The sequence below is a fragment of the Populus alba genome, chromosome 17 (assembly GCF_005239225.2).
Source record: "Populus alba chromosome 17, ASM523922v2, whole genome shotgun sequence".
Taxonomy (NCBI): Eukaryota; Viridiplantae; Streptophyta; class Magnoliopsida; order Malpighiales; family Salicaceae; genus Populus; species Populus alba.
The window spans coordinates 18,993,465-19,006,571 of record NC_133300.1 but is presented as its reverse complement, the minus strand read 5'-3'; the positions used below and the strand labels follow the sequence as shown (position 1 = coordinate 19,006,571).

The 13,107-nt window shown below is 35.3% G+C and overlaps 1 long non-coding RNA gene and 3 pseudogenes across 1 annotated transcript; all 4 read left to right on the top strand.

Moving 5' to 3' along the window:
* The first annotated feature begins 556 nt into the window (after positions 1-556).
* Positions 557-2,350, top strand: LOC118028971 (1-aminocyclopropane-1-carboxylate oxidase homolog 1-like; annotated as a pseudogene).
* Positions 2,351-2,768: 418 nt separating this feature from the next.
* LOC118028968 (1-aminocyclopropane-1-carboxylate oxidase homolog 6-like) lies at positions 2,769-5,746 on the top strand (annotated as a pseudogene).
* Positions 5,747-6,773: 1,027 nt separating this feature from the next.
* LOC118028969 (deacetoxyvindoline 4-hydroxylase-like) lies at positions 6,774-7,891 on the top strand (annotated as a pseudogene).
* A 390-nt stretch (positions 7,892-8,281) lies between these two features.
* LOC118028970 (uncharacterized) lies at positions 8,282-12,698 on the top strand. Its single transcript, XR_004684125.2, has 3 exons — positions 8,282-8,345; positions 11,968-12,266; positions 12,385-12,698. It is a non-coding gene; the product is annotated as an uncharacterized lncRNA (long non-coding RNA).
* The last annotated feature ends 409 nt before the right edge of the window (positions 12,699-13,107 follow it).

Genomic DNA, 13,107 nt, shown 5'->3' with positions numbered 1-13,107 from the left:
AAAAAGGCATGATATTTATATATCCTGTAATTTAAAATAGTAAAAGAGTTGATGAAATGATATTAAGAGTATGGTATTGATTTGACCCAAATATAAATATAAAAAGCAGAGGTAATTATCGAAATATCGATTCTTTAGTTAGTAAAAAAAAGAGAGAGATATGATTATGTTAAATTTAAAATAAAGAATGAATTAATAAAAAAAAAAATCAATTAATCTATGGATTCTTTCTCTTTTAATTCTTCGAAAGACATTGAAAAAATGAGTTCTGTAATTAGAGAAAGATAATTTATTTTACCCAATTTAAAATTATAAATTTGATTTGACCAAATTTATAAAGGGAGATGAGGTGAAATTTAAAATAAAGAATAAATTAAGTAAAACTCAATTAATTTATGAATTCTTTCTCTTTCAATCATTTGTCGTATATATTTGCTTGCCATATTGGTTGTCACCACTCAACTTCAGCTCTCTTTCCTTCATTATTGAATTCCTTTCCATCTTCATCAGATTCCCACTGACCAGTACTGTTGCAACTTGCAAAGCATGCGAAGTTATGGCTTCCAATGCTGCAAGTTCCTTTTTGATCCTGAAGATGGATCACAGCTATGACACTGCTAATGAAGTGAAAGCATTCGATGAAACCAAAGCTGGTGTTAAGGGACTAGCAGACTCTGGTGTGATCAAGATTCCCAGGTTTTTTGTCCATCCACCAGAGAAAACCCAGCAACCACCATCCAAGTCCAGCAATATCAGCCTTCAGGTCCGATAATAGAACTTCGAGGGGTTTGAAAGTTCTCGGCGATGGAGGTAGTGAATGACGATTCGCAAAAGCATCAGAAAACTGGGGTTTCTTTCAAGTTGTTAATCATGGGATTCCAGAAAATGTCATGGATGAGATGTTAGCAGGAGTGAAACGGTTCCATGAGCAACCTCAAGAGGTGAAGATGGAGTTCTACTCTCGTGACGCTGATCCAACGAGTCAAGTTCTTCACTGGGTTTCTCCTTCTGACTCAAGAACCAGCCAATTTGGAGGGATACGGTAGGCATTTGATTTCAAGGATGGTAAACTAGACCCTCAACTCTTCCTGCCATCATAAGTATTGAATATGTGTAGGAAGATCCTAATCTATCTATGCAGTTCAGTTTTCTTGGAGATTTTTATGGATTTAACCAAACTTATGTTTCAGAGAAGAGGTAAGCAATATTTCAGACACGTTTACCAAGATCGGCAAGGCACTATCTGAGCTCTTATTCAGAAGCACTCGGCTTCGAAGCAATTTCCTTTCAAGCATAGAATGCTTGGAAACAGGATCATGGTGGGTCACTTACTACCCGGCTTTGTCCTCAACCAGACTTTGACCCTTGCACCCACCACACATTCAGACCCATCTTTTCTGACCATACTTCTGCAGGACAATATGGGTGGCCTGCAAGTTCGTCATCAAAATCAATGCTTTGATGTCCCCCCTCTTCATGGTGTCTCCTAGTAAATATAGGGGACTTGATGCAGGGTAATTAAGATTTAGTTCTCCCATTGTCTGCATTTTTCTTTCTGAAAGTGATAGCCATTTAACGTATTCCATAATTTCATCAATTTGAGTTTGTCTAATTAAGAATATACACCCTACCAGCCTGGACAAACGGGAAAGGTTCAACTAATCATGGTCTTGCAGTTGCAGCAGTGCAATGATCAATTTTTGGTCCTTTATCTTTTGCTGTGGCAGTGTCTTTTTGTGTGACAGTACACTAGCAATTGTTTCTATGTAATATTCATGTTTCCGGTTATTGTTTTGATTTTTCAAAAAAGAAAAATATGAAATGCTGATTTGCTAAGTCCAGTATGAGCATGATTGATGCACATCCTACAGATCAACGGGGATCAAAATCAAATAACTAGCAAGTAGGACTTCTCGACAAAACACAGCATCGATCTATATATGCCTCTATTTCTGAGAGGTTGTTGCTTGGTATATAATAGGCTGGAAAAATAAAGAACTAAAATTCAAGTTTGTTCTTCTTTCTGTAGCTCATCACCAATGACAAGTTCAGAAGTGTGGAGCATAGATTCTTGCTGGAGAAGTCGGGCCTCGGATACTCAGTAGCATGCTTCTTCTTCCCAAGCACAGCAAATAAGTTTAAACCCTACGGGGTAATAAAGGAGCTTCTATCTGACGACACGCCCATGATCTATAGAGCAACTCATTTGGCGAATTCATGGTCAATACATGTCCACAGGATCATATGTTTTCCACCCTTTCTCATTTTTAAAGTTTCAAGTGCCATGCCTGTTCCTCTGCAGAAGAAGATACAGATTGAAATCAATAAACGGCCTCCAGTTTCAAGTTGATTTTTTTTTAGTTGATTTCAAGAAGTCAGTTTGGCTTTAGCTGAGGAGCTCATCCTTTATGCTCACTCTAAATCCACTCTACATTCGTTTCCTGCTCTTCAATGTTTCCTGCTTTACAGTCTAAGGAACCATTAGACTTTTGCAAAAGAAGCTGTTTTCCTAGCTAGAACTTGTTTGGCATAGCTAGCAGATTTTTTTGAAAACGTGTTCCAAGGCAATTCCTAGCGAATCTCCTAATCCCACTGTGGATGTCTGTTCTTCGGCAACGTTAGAAATTGGATCTAGCTAGTTTTGATGCTTGGGGATAAACAAACCTGTCGCTCGCTCCCTTATAGCAAATGCCCTTGTTACGTACAATAAAGTAATGGTTTATATCAAGTCCTATTCTTTTCACATCATGCTATCGTGTCGATAAACGATGGAACATAAGAGGGATTACTCAGAATTATGGCAAGTAAAAGAGATTGTCGGAAAGGAAAGAAGAAAAGGATGGAAAGCAACCGATATTCCTGATTGAAAATCATAATGGTGGTGGTATAGTGCTGTCATCCTTAACAATATATACCTTCATATGAACAGTGTTGATGATAAGTTCTAAAACAGGGATGATAATCTCACCATATGCAGCATATAATTTAGTGTCCGAGTTGAATTTTTATCTAATTTCAATCATAATTAAAATGGATCAATGAAAGTCCAAGTTGTTTTCATTATCTGACTTGTATCCAACCTGATATTTTTATTGATTTCTTGTTAATATATTATTATTATTATTATTAATTCCTATAAAATATATAAACCCAATGATCTAACATTTACTTATTAACTAAAATTTATTTTATATAATAAAAAAATCTTTAATTTATATAATTGTTATTATAAATCCTGTTACAAATCAATCTAATTCATAAATTTATTTTATAGTTGAATTTTAATTTATAATTAATGATTAATTAATTAAGTAGTTTATATATATTTTTTGAAATGTATGTTCAAAGTTTATTTCACAACAAATAATAAGCATATAATTCAAACTTTATATATACAGACACATAAAAACATAAAGACATCTTGAATAATTCTTATTATATAACCATGTTAACCTCTAATGATTTATTATCAATTAATATAGTTTACTAGTAAAGTACTTTAATGATATATTCTTTTATATTATTAAATTATAAAACATCATCAATATATTAAAATTTTTTGAAAAAATAAGATTAGATTTTGTATAGTGAAGGTAGAACAAATTTAAAATAAAATTTTTATTTTAAGGATTAAAAATTCTCTTGTTAGATTAGTTACCTACCAGATATCTTGTCAGTGATAAAAACTCTTTAACATCATAAGGCAGTGCAAATTACAAATTAAAGTAGATTAGACTTAATATTGAATTTTAGATTAGACCAGTTTTTTTAATAATATTTTAATGTTTTTTTATTTTAAATAATTTTTTAAAACTATTTAAATGTGTTGATATAAAAATGAATTTTTTATAAAATTAAAAAAATATTATTTTAATATATTTTAAATAAAAAATTTAAAAAATATTTCCACTAATCTTTATAACGACATAATTTACCCGCCCTGCAGGCATCGATATTTTGAATGTTAAATTAGATAGGAGTACGTTAACAACCCTCTCCAAAAGTCAAAACTTTAACATGATAGCAAGTGGCCGGTGCAAGCTATAAGGGCAATAATGGTGGTGGCACAAAAGTCCACTTCTCATAATTATATGATGTTGTCGTCTTGATAAATAATGACAAATAAATAGGAATTTTTTTTTTTTTCCAAACGGAGGATTAATTGGAAAAACGAAAATTAAAAAAAAAGAAAAGAAAAAAGATGGGAAGTAATCCTAATCTCGGCTAAACTAGGATGGTATTGAGTATTTGCATGTCGAATTTTTTTCTATATTCATAAAAAAATTAGATATCTATATTATATTAATTAAGTTTTTTGAAAATTCATTTATTTCAAGTTGTTATGTATTATTTAATATAAAATAATCATATAAATATCTATTTATTTATGTCATTTTATATTAACATTGAATTTAACTTAAATTATCATAATAACGAAAAACAATTACATCCTTTTTATATAGTACTATAGCTTAAAAAAATTTAATTAAAAGAAAAGATTCTGATCTGATTAAATTTAAAATTTATTTTGGTTAAAATAAAGATAAAGCGTATGAGTTTTGACTATTGAATTTTAGGGAGTAATTAAAAAGTTTAATAATAATTATTTATTAAAGTATATTTTATTTAAAAATCTATTTAAAATAATATATATATAGTATAACTATATATAATTTTAAATAAAATTGTTTTAGAAAACTTGTTAAGCAAACAGCCTCTAAGAGAAACATCTTTCTAATCATTGATAAATCCTGTAAAGTTTATGTATAAATTAAGTGGCTCATGCAGAACAGTGGAAGGAAAAACTATTAAATAAGTTTTGAGGCTAATATGCCATGATATCTCGAAAATGAAGATCGTTGCCATATTCATGAGTCAAAAGGGGTATGAAGCAGCTTTTGGCCTTACCGCGCTTTTTTGCTTACCAATACGGGGATTTTGGACTCCTCATCGTGGCGAGCCTTCTCTTCCTTCATTATTGAATTCCTTTCCATAAGATCACTCACTCAGTACTGTTGCAAACTGGAAATTATGATTTCCAACGCTGCACGTTCCATTAATCCTTAAGATGGATCCAACTATGATCAAGCCAAGGAAGTGAAGCCATTCGATGAAACAAAAGCCGGTGTGAAGGAACTAGGAGACTCAGGTGTGCCCATGATTCCCAGGCTTTTTATCCGCCCATCAGAGAAAGTTCAAAAGTCGTCATCTAAGTCTAGCAATTCCGGCCTTCAGGTTCCAACGATAGAGGTTGTGAATGAGATTCGCAAAGCATCAGAAAACTGGGGTTTCTTTCAAGTAGTTAATCGATCATGGGATTCCTGCTAGTGTCGCGGATGAGATGTTAGCAGGTGCAAGACGATTCCATGAGGAACCTCAAGAGGTGAAGCTTATCTTGTAGAGAAGAGGTTAGCGAATGTATCAGACACATGATTAAGATCAGCAAGACACTATCTGAACTCTTACCTGAAGCACTCGGGCTTCGTTGCAATTACCTTTCAAGCATAGAATGCATGAAAAACTGAGTCATTGCGGGTCATTATTACCCTGCTTTTCCTGAAACCAGCCTTGACGCTTGCACTACCTCACCTAACATATATACAGACCCGTCCTTTTCGAAGTATAGTTCTGCAAGAAAACATGGATGGCCTCCAGGCTCGTCATCAGAATCAATGGATTGATGTCCCCTCTGCAGGGAGCTCTTCTAATAAATACAGGGGACTTAATGGCCGCGGGTACGTCATAGTTTATGCAGCAATAGTTTTATTTGAGTTTCTCAAATGAGGCAACCTGTCTGGTTCTGGGCAAAGCTCGAAAAGGTCGAATTTCAACACTATCTTTCAATGAAACAAAACATTGATCATACGACACTCTCTCTTGAGAGGTTGTACATGACATAAATGTCTGCAATTAAGTCCTCAAGATTGATATAAATGGATTGAAAATCATAACTCACTATAACTTGATGTTGTCTAAAGTTTGATGACCTTTTCAGGACGTGGCTATCTTTGTCTCGGACATAGAATCATTCTAAATGTAATGACCTAAAAGTGTTGTTTTCTTCAATTTTTAGCTTATCGCCAATGACAAGCTCACTAGATAGCTTGTAACACTAATAGCATTCTCATTACCTTGTTGAAATTGTTGGTTTGAGTTTGGATTACACAAAAATTAATTAAAACCATGTGGTGAAGGATCCATTTCTCAACCTTTTATGTGACATCGCGTTTGTATTTTTACTCTATGTGGAATTACTTGCCCGAGACACAGGCTCTTTTATACTTCTTTCTTCAACAGCTTGCTTGAGGGCCTTTTGTTGTTCTTGAATGATTCCGAACACCAATCCAATTACTCTCTGATGTTTATGGAAATTATCATGGAAAATGAAAGCATGGTGATCAGGTAATAAGAGCAAGGGTGGAAACTAAATCAAAAGAATGAGAGAATTAATTAAGGAAAAGGTCAATTTTTGTGTTTTAAAATCACTTTCAAAACTTATTTATTCTTTCAATTCTTCGACTGAGACTAATTCAAAGATGTAAACAATGAAAGAATTGAATGGATTCAATCATGCAGTGCTAGAAGGTGGACCTAGGCAATAGTAAACAAAATATCAATACGAAGAGAAACTGGGAGAGAAAGAGAGAGGAGGGAGAGATTTCATGATGTCTCATAATTATGGCTAGACCAGGAAGATGAAAGGTTCTGATGGGCCATTCCAGGTTACAATTTTTCTTATGCTTTTCAATTATGACCATCTGACTGGCTCTCTAGTTAATTAGACAACCCTTTACGGTAATCAGAAACTCTACTTCTGTAACCAAAACTAGCATCATCATCCGATTCTGCAAACATGGAAGTCTCGATTTCCAATTTTGAAGAAGGCTCAAACTATGACATAGAAAAGGAAGTGAAAGCAATCGATGCAACAAATGCTGGTGTTAAGGGACTTGTTGATTCTGGTGTGACCAGGATTCCCAGGTGTTTTGTCCACCCACCAGAGAGAATGTGCTGAAGTCATCATCCAAGTCTAGCAAAATCAGCCATCAGGTTCCAATTATAGACTTCGAAGGGTTTGAAAGTTGTCGGCGATCAGAGGTGGTAAATGAGATCCAGAAAGCATCAGAAGAATGGGGTTTCTTTCAGATTATTAACCATGGAACTCCAGTTGCTGTCATGGATGAGATGTTAGCAGGGGTGAAACGATTCCACGAGCAACCCCAGGAAGCGAAGGCGGAGCTGTACTCTCGTGATCCTAAACAAAAAGTGAAGCTCTTCTATGGAGGAGTGGTTCTGACCAAAGAATCAGCGGTTTGGAGGGATACAGTGGCAATAAATTTTCAGGATGGTGAACTTGACCCTGAACTATATCCTGAAATTTTAAGGTATTGGAACTTTGCAATAAAATCTAAAACTGTCTCTCTGTGAATTCATTTCTCTATGAGATTTTCACTGGATTCAGCTAAATTTGTCTTGCAGAGAAGAGTTAAGTGAATACACAAAACACATGACCAAAATCAGCAAGACTCTGTCTGAGCTCTTATCAGAAGCACTCGGGCTTCGTTGTGACTACCCCGGACATCATTCGACGCAAGCTTTTTCTTTCCAGGTGCAGCAAACAAATTGAAACCATATGGAGTAATAAAGGAGCTTCTATCTGACGACACACCCATATATAGAGCAACTCATTTGGCTGAATTCATGGGTCAATACATGTCCACAGGATCATCTATCTCAGTCCTTTCTCCTTTTAAAGTGACGAGGCCAAGCTAGTTGCTTCACTATTTCTGCTGCGCGAATTTGTTGAATTTTCTATTTCTTTCATGGATGTTGAACATCAATAAACAGCTTGTAACAGCATAATATTATCATCCAAAAGACTTAAACCTTACTGTGAGTGATCCATTTTCAACCTTTTGTGTGACTTTGCTTATATATTTTAATTTGTTCTATGTTGGGTTGCCTACTGAAATGCATTCTTCTATACCTTTTACATTGAAAGCAACTTAGAGTTGTGTAATTGAATCATCCACTGCATTGATCATGCATGCCACCTGTATTCAATCGAATAATTAACGAGATCAATTCAACTTCTTACAAGGCTTGAGCTCGTCATGCGAGCTTAAATGGGGTAGAGTTGAGGCGCTGTCTACTACTTTGGACATGAAGTTAGCCACAACTTTTATGTTAAAAGTCTTGAATCATCACTTGCATGTGATGATTCACTCACACGCAGCTATGTTCCTTCAAGTCTGAAGGAAATTCAATCTGCACAAAATACAGACTTGGCCTCCAGGGTACCTTATTTAGACTGGACCTTATTTCAGCTTGTCAGAAGCTCATAGGTTGCCTCTCTACTCATTGGTCTACTCAAATTAATAAAACTGTTGGCACATAAATCCATATCAATTTTTCATAAAAGAAAATCTAAATAAATAAATAAAAAAAGCTTTACCTGCATGAAGTCACCCAATAATTTACAATAATAGCTCCGTACAGAGGGGGGTCATGAATCCATTTGATTCATGAGAACCTCCGTTCGCAAGAGAATTTTTTGAAGCCTTCAAAATCTATTTTTGTGACCTGAATGCTGATATTACTAGCATCTGAAGACGACTATCGCATTTTCTCTGATGGGTGGACAAAATCCTGGGAATATTGCTCGCACCAGAGTCCACTAGTCCCTTAACGCAAGCTTTTGTTTCCTCGAATGCCTTCACTTCCTTACCCCTATCATAGTTAGACTCTTCTTCATTAATGGAACTTTCAGCATTATCTGAGACTTCCATGTTGACAACAATGGCTGGTGATCGAGGACAAGGACTTGGCAACAAGCTGGTGATCGAGGACAAGGACTTGAGTATAATTAAATAGAGATGTCAGGGGTGGCCATTCAAGCTCAATAAAGAAAATACATGCTGATGTTGCAAAAACAAATATAATATGCTAGGCAAAGAGAACCGTACCTACCTTTGACCTTTCTTTGCCCTATCACTGTACAGGGAAACCCGTAATTTGGCAGAATTTACAGCTCATCAATTCATCTATTGTCTATCTTAGCCCTTTCTCATTTTAAAGTGAAATGAGCCCATGCTTGTTGCTTCACAATTTCTGCTGCACAAACTTGTTGAATTTTGATCTTTCTTTCATGCATGTCGAACATTAATAAGCAGCTTTGTAGAGAATAACATTATTATCACCTTGCTTTACATTGTTAGTTGAAAAGGGAATTAATTAGGATCTATAAGAAACACTTCAATTAACCTCATGGTGACTGATCCATTATTAACGTTTATGGGAGTTTGCTTTTATATTTTTACTCTGTTGGGATCACTTGCCGAAATGCATTTTTTTGCACTACTTCCTTTTTGAACAGCTTGATTGAAGGCTTTATTTTGCTGCTGCTGCTGTTGTTGTTCTTGGTTGATTCTGAACACTTATCCTACTACTCATTACAAAAAGCCGCGCAAATTTTGCCATTCCACCACTCACTTTGTTCACTCTGGTAGATTTATGCCATAAGCTGCTCAAACGAAAACAGGAAATGGTAGAAGAATTTGATGACAATGGATAGATAAGTTCTATTACAGTGGAGAGAATTGTTTTCCAACTAGTTTCTACATTGGTTATTGGAAACAACAAGCATGAGCTAATCAAGCCAGCTTAAAATGAGAAAGTGCAGAGGTACTGTCTACTCCTCTGGACCTGATGCAAGCCATAAATTCAGCAATATGAGTTCCTCTATATTTCAGTGAGCCATCAGATAGAAGCTCCTTTATTACCCCATATGGTTTGAATTGATTCGCTGCACTTGGATGGAAAAAGCAGGCAACTGATGTCCTGGACCTGACATCTCCGACAAGAACTCTATGCTCCACACTTCCGAACTTGTCATTGGTGATAGCTACAAAATGGTGAAAACAACATCTTTTTATAGGATACTGAAATTTTTTTCAAACTTTTTCTGAAGAAAATGACAAAGTAAACTGTTTGTCTTAGCCTTTGCCGTTGACTTCTCCACATTCTCTGGTGCGTAGACAAAAAACCCTGGAATCTTAGTCACACCAGAGTCAACTAGTCCCTTGACACCAGCCTTTGTTTCCTCAAATGCCTTAAATTCCTTGGCTCTGTTGTAGTTGGAATCATCATATTCAGGAATGGAGCTTGCAGCTTTGGCATTCAGGAGCACTTCCATGTTTGGCAACATTGGTAGGTGATTCAGGAGTAATCCATTTAACCATTTTTATTAAAACAATATCATTTTTGTTTTGTTTGTTTTGTTTTTTTTTTTTTTTTTCTTAATGTTAACTCAGTGAGATTTGTAACATATTTGGCTAATCAACTAAGTTTTATTGAATAAATATATTGTCCAGTTAAATTAAAAATCAGAACTAAGATTTACATCCTGAAATTCTAAATTAGATAGTTAAAATTACAACACAAAAACTTTATTAGAAATTTACGACTTTTTACTGACCAACGTTGATAGTATCTTTTTTTTTTTTGGATTCGAGGAAACCCCACCCTCCGGAAAGCGCACTTTGTGGGCCCAGATAAGCGAGTAAAACCCCGGCTGTCCCAGGCTCTTACAAGAAGTGCACGTCCTGACTCGAACTCAAGACCTGTTGTGCAGATCTCAAACCCTTTGCCACCACGCTACACCCCTTGGGGAACGTTGATAGTATCGTTAATATTAATTCCTGAAATCTTCTCTGAATGGTCCATAAATATTTTATTTTACACAAGCTCAAAGTTTTATGTGAATATATACGTGTATATTTAATATTATTCAAAGAAACAGTAAGTGCACTAGGATTTTAAACATATATATTATATAATTCCAAAAGCAAAAATCAGTACATGAAAAATCTGGCATGTCTGTATAATATATATGTTCCACATTGGCTCCATGTGAAAAACAAGCATAACATAATGAATTCCATTTTTTTTTTTCAAATCCATATCTTGGATATACATGTTAATGATGTTTCCAGGTTCATATGGAATTTTCTAGCTGATAGAACTTAATTCAATCTCAATGAAGAATGCAAGCTCTGATTGTTCAAAAGATTGCAACAACAATGGTGGTGACAGGTGAGTGCATGAAGGTAGAGGCAGATGGAAAGGGACTATTTCCACGACCAGGTAACTTACTGGCTAGAAGCTGCTTGTTTGGAATGGCAATCAAGGGCAGACCAAGTTAAAGGTGGTACTGAGGTTGCTTTGAGTGCTTAATCTTTTCTCTACCCACACACAGGCTATTGCCTTGCTCCAACGGACTCTGTACTTTGAAATTTCCTTCTACCTAGCTATTTTAAAGAACCATCTCAACCCAATAATTTAGGCTGTTAAATGAGGTTTCAAAATATAATTTATATCTTAAACTGTTAAATAGGTTTCAAAATATAATTTATATTATTCTCTAACATACCCTCTTAGATGAAAGCCCTTTGGGCTTAAAACTTGTACAGGCTCACATTATCTTGTGCTTTATTTTTATCAAATAAATGAGGATGGTGAGATTCGAACTCGTGACCATTTAGTCATAAGGCTTTAATACCATGTCAAAAAATCATCTCAACTCAATAGCTTAAACTATGAGGTGAAGTTCCAAAATATAATTTATTTTATTTTCTAACAAGCTCTACTACCATATCTACGTATGAAGCAAAGAATCTAACTGCAGAAAGGATCGGTAAATTAGGACTGATAGATTGCTTATAAGAGTGAAAGCTGAATGTGTTAACATGAATGTTCTGGGAAAGTAAACCATACCTTGCATAAAATTTAGCATAGGTGCTATCAGATTTGATTTTTTTCCCTGCCATTATTGCGTGATATGCTGTGTTACATCAATATGCTTCACTGCCTCCATAGATAGGATAGCAGCATGCCTGAACTGATCTGCTATTTTTTCTGTCTGCTCACACGACAGGGAAAGGACTTGCAATGCGGTTTCCATTACAGGTACGAACCTGCATAGTCAACACGTCTGAACCTTGAATCTGGAACTCGGAATGTGTTTCCATCAGATTCGTCCGATCCCATGGGGATGATGGATCCCATCTGGACACAAAGCAACTGGCGCACAACCCGGCTCCGGGCCTACATTGTGCAGGATGCAGTTTCTGATCGTCTAGTTTTGCCATGACAGAGGCTTACCTTGCAATTATTCATACAAGAGCTTATATGGCAAAGGCCTTGAAGCAGGATTGATTGATGATCCTAGTTTAGGTTGATTTTATGAATTACACTACCTAAAAATGGTAGGATCAAAGCTAAAAAACTTTTTCTCAATCACAATCCATTATCGAAATCACTAGTGTTTATTTTAACTTAGGTTTGGATGCTGCATTATTTGACTTGCATCCTCTTATCATACAGGGAACTCTTGTCATCGAATTCGATCCTTGCGAATGGATTTTTCTTCAAGTCAATGTTTTCCAGTTATGCAAAGCTAATCAAGTAGGTTATCCTTCTGAATTTTGATCATGACAAGAGTCAAATTACAACTTCCTTCCTCTTGGAACACCCTATTTCTTTTTGGGATTTTAGGATTTGGGAGAATACATCAACTCTGTGGGTGATTGATTGTATTTTTGTTGCTCTATGAAAAATGAATTTTGAGATTAATTTCCTGTTTGGAAAATCCAAAGTCAAGGTAAAACCTTATTGACAAGTAGTTGGGGGTTTATTCTATACTCCTAAATATCAAATCTAGATAACATAAATGTAGCTGGCTTTCAAGTCCACTATTTTTTGGTGTAAGTATGAGTTGAGCTCAAATGAATATAGATTTGACAAGCTGTTAGGTTCAGCACCTCTTGAATCTGGCTACATATTGAGCTCAATTGGACATGAACTTAGTGAGCTACAAGACCAACCATGCTTGAGCTTGATTGCACACTAAGCCTAATTAAGCATATGCTTTGTGAGCGGTAGCACATTGTTGACCTAGTATTTTTAGGCTTGGTTGCACATTAAATCTAATTAAGTATAGGTTTAGTAAATTGTTGACCTATCATTTTTATAATTGATTGTGCCGTAAACCCTAATAATGTGTAAGTATCATTCATTTAAGTTAATTTACATGATCAAATTAATATA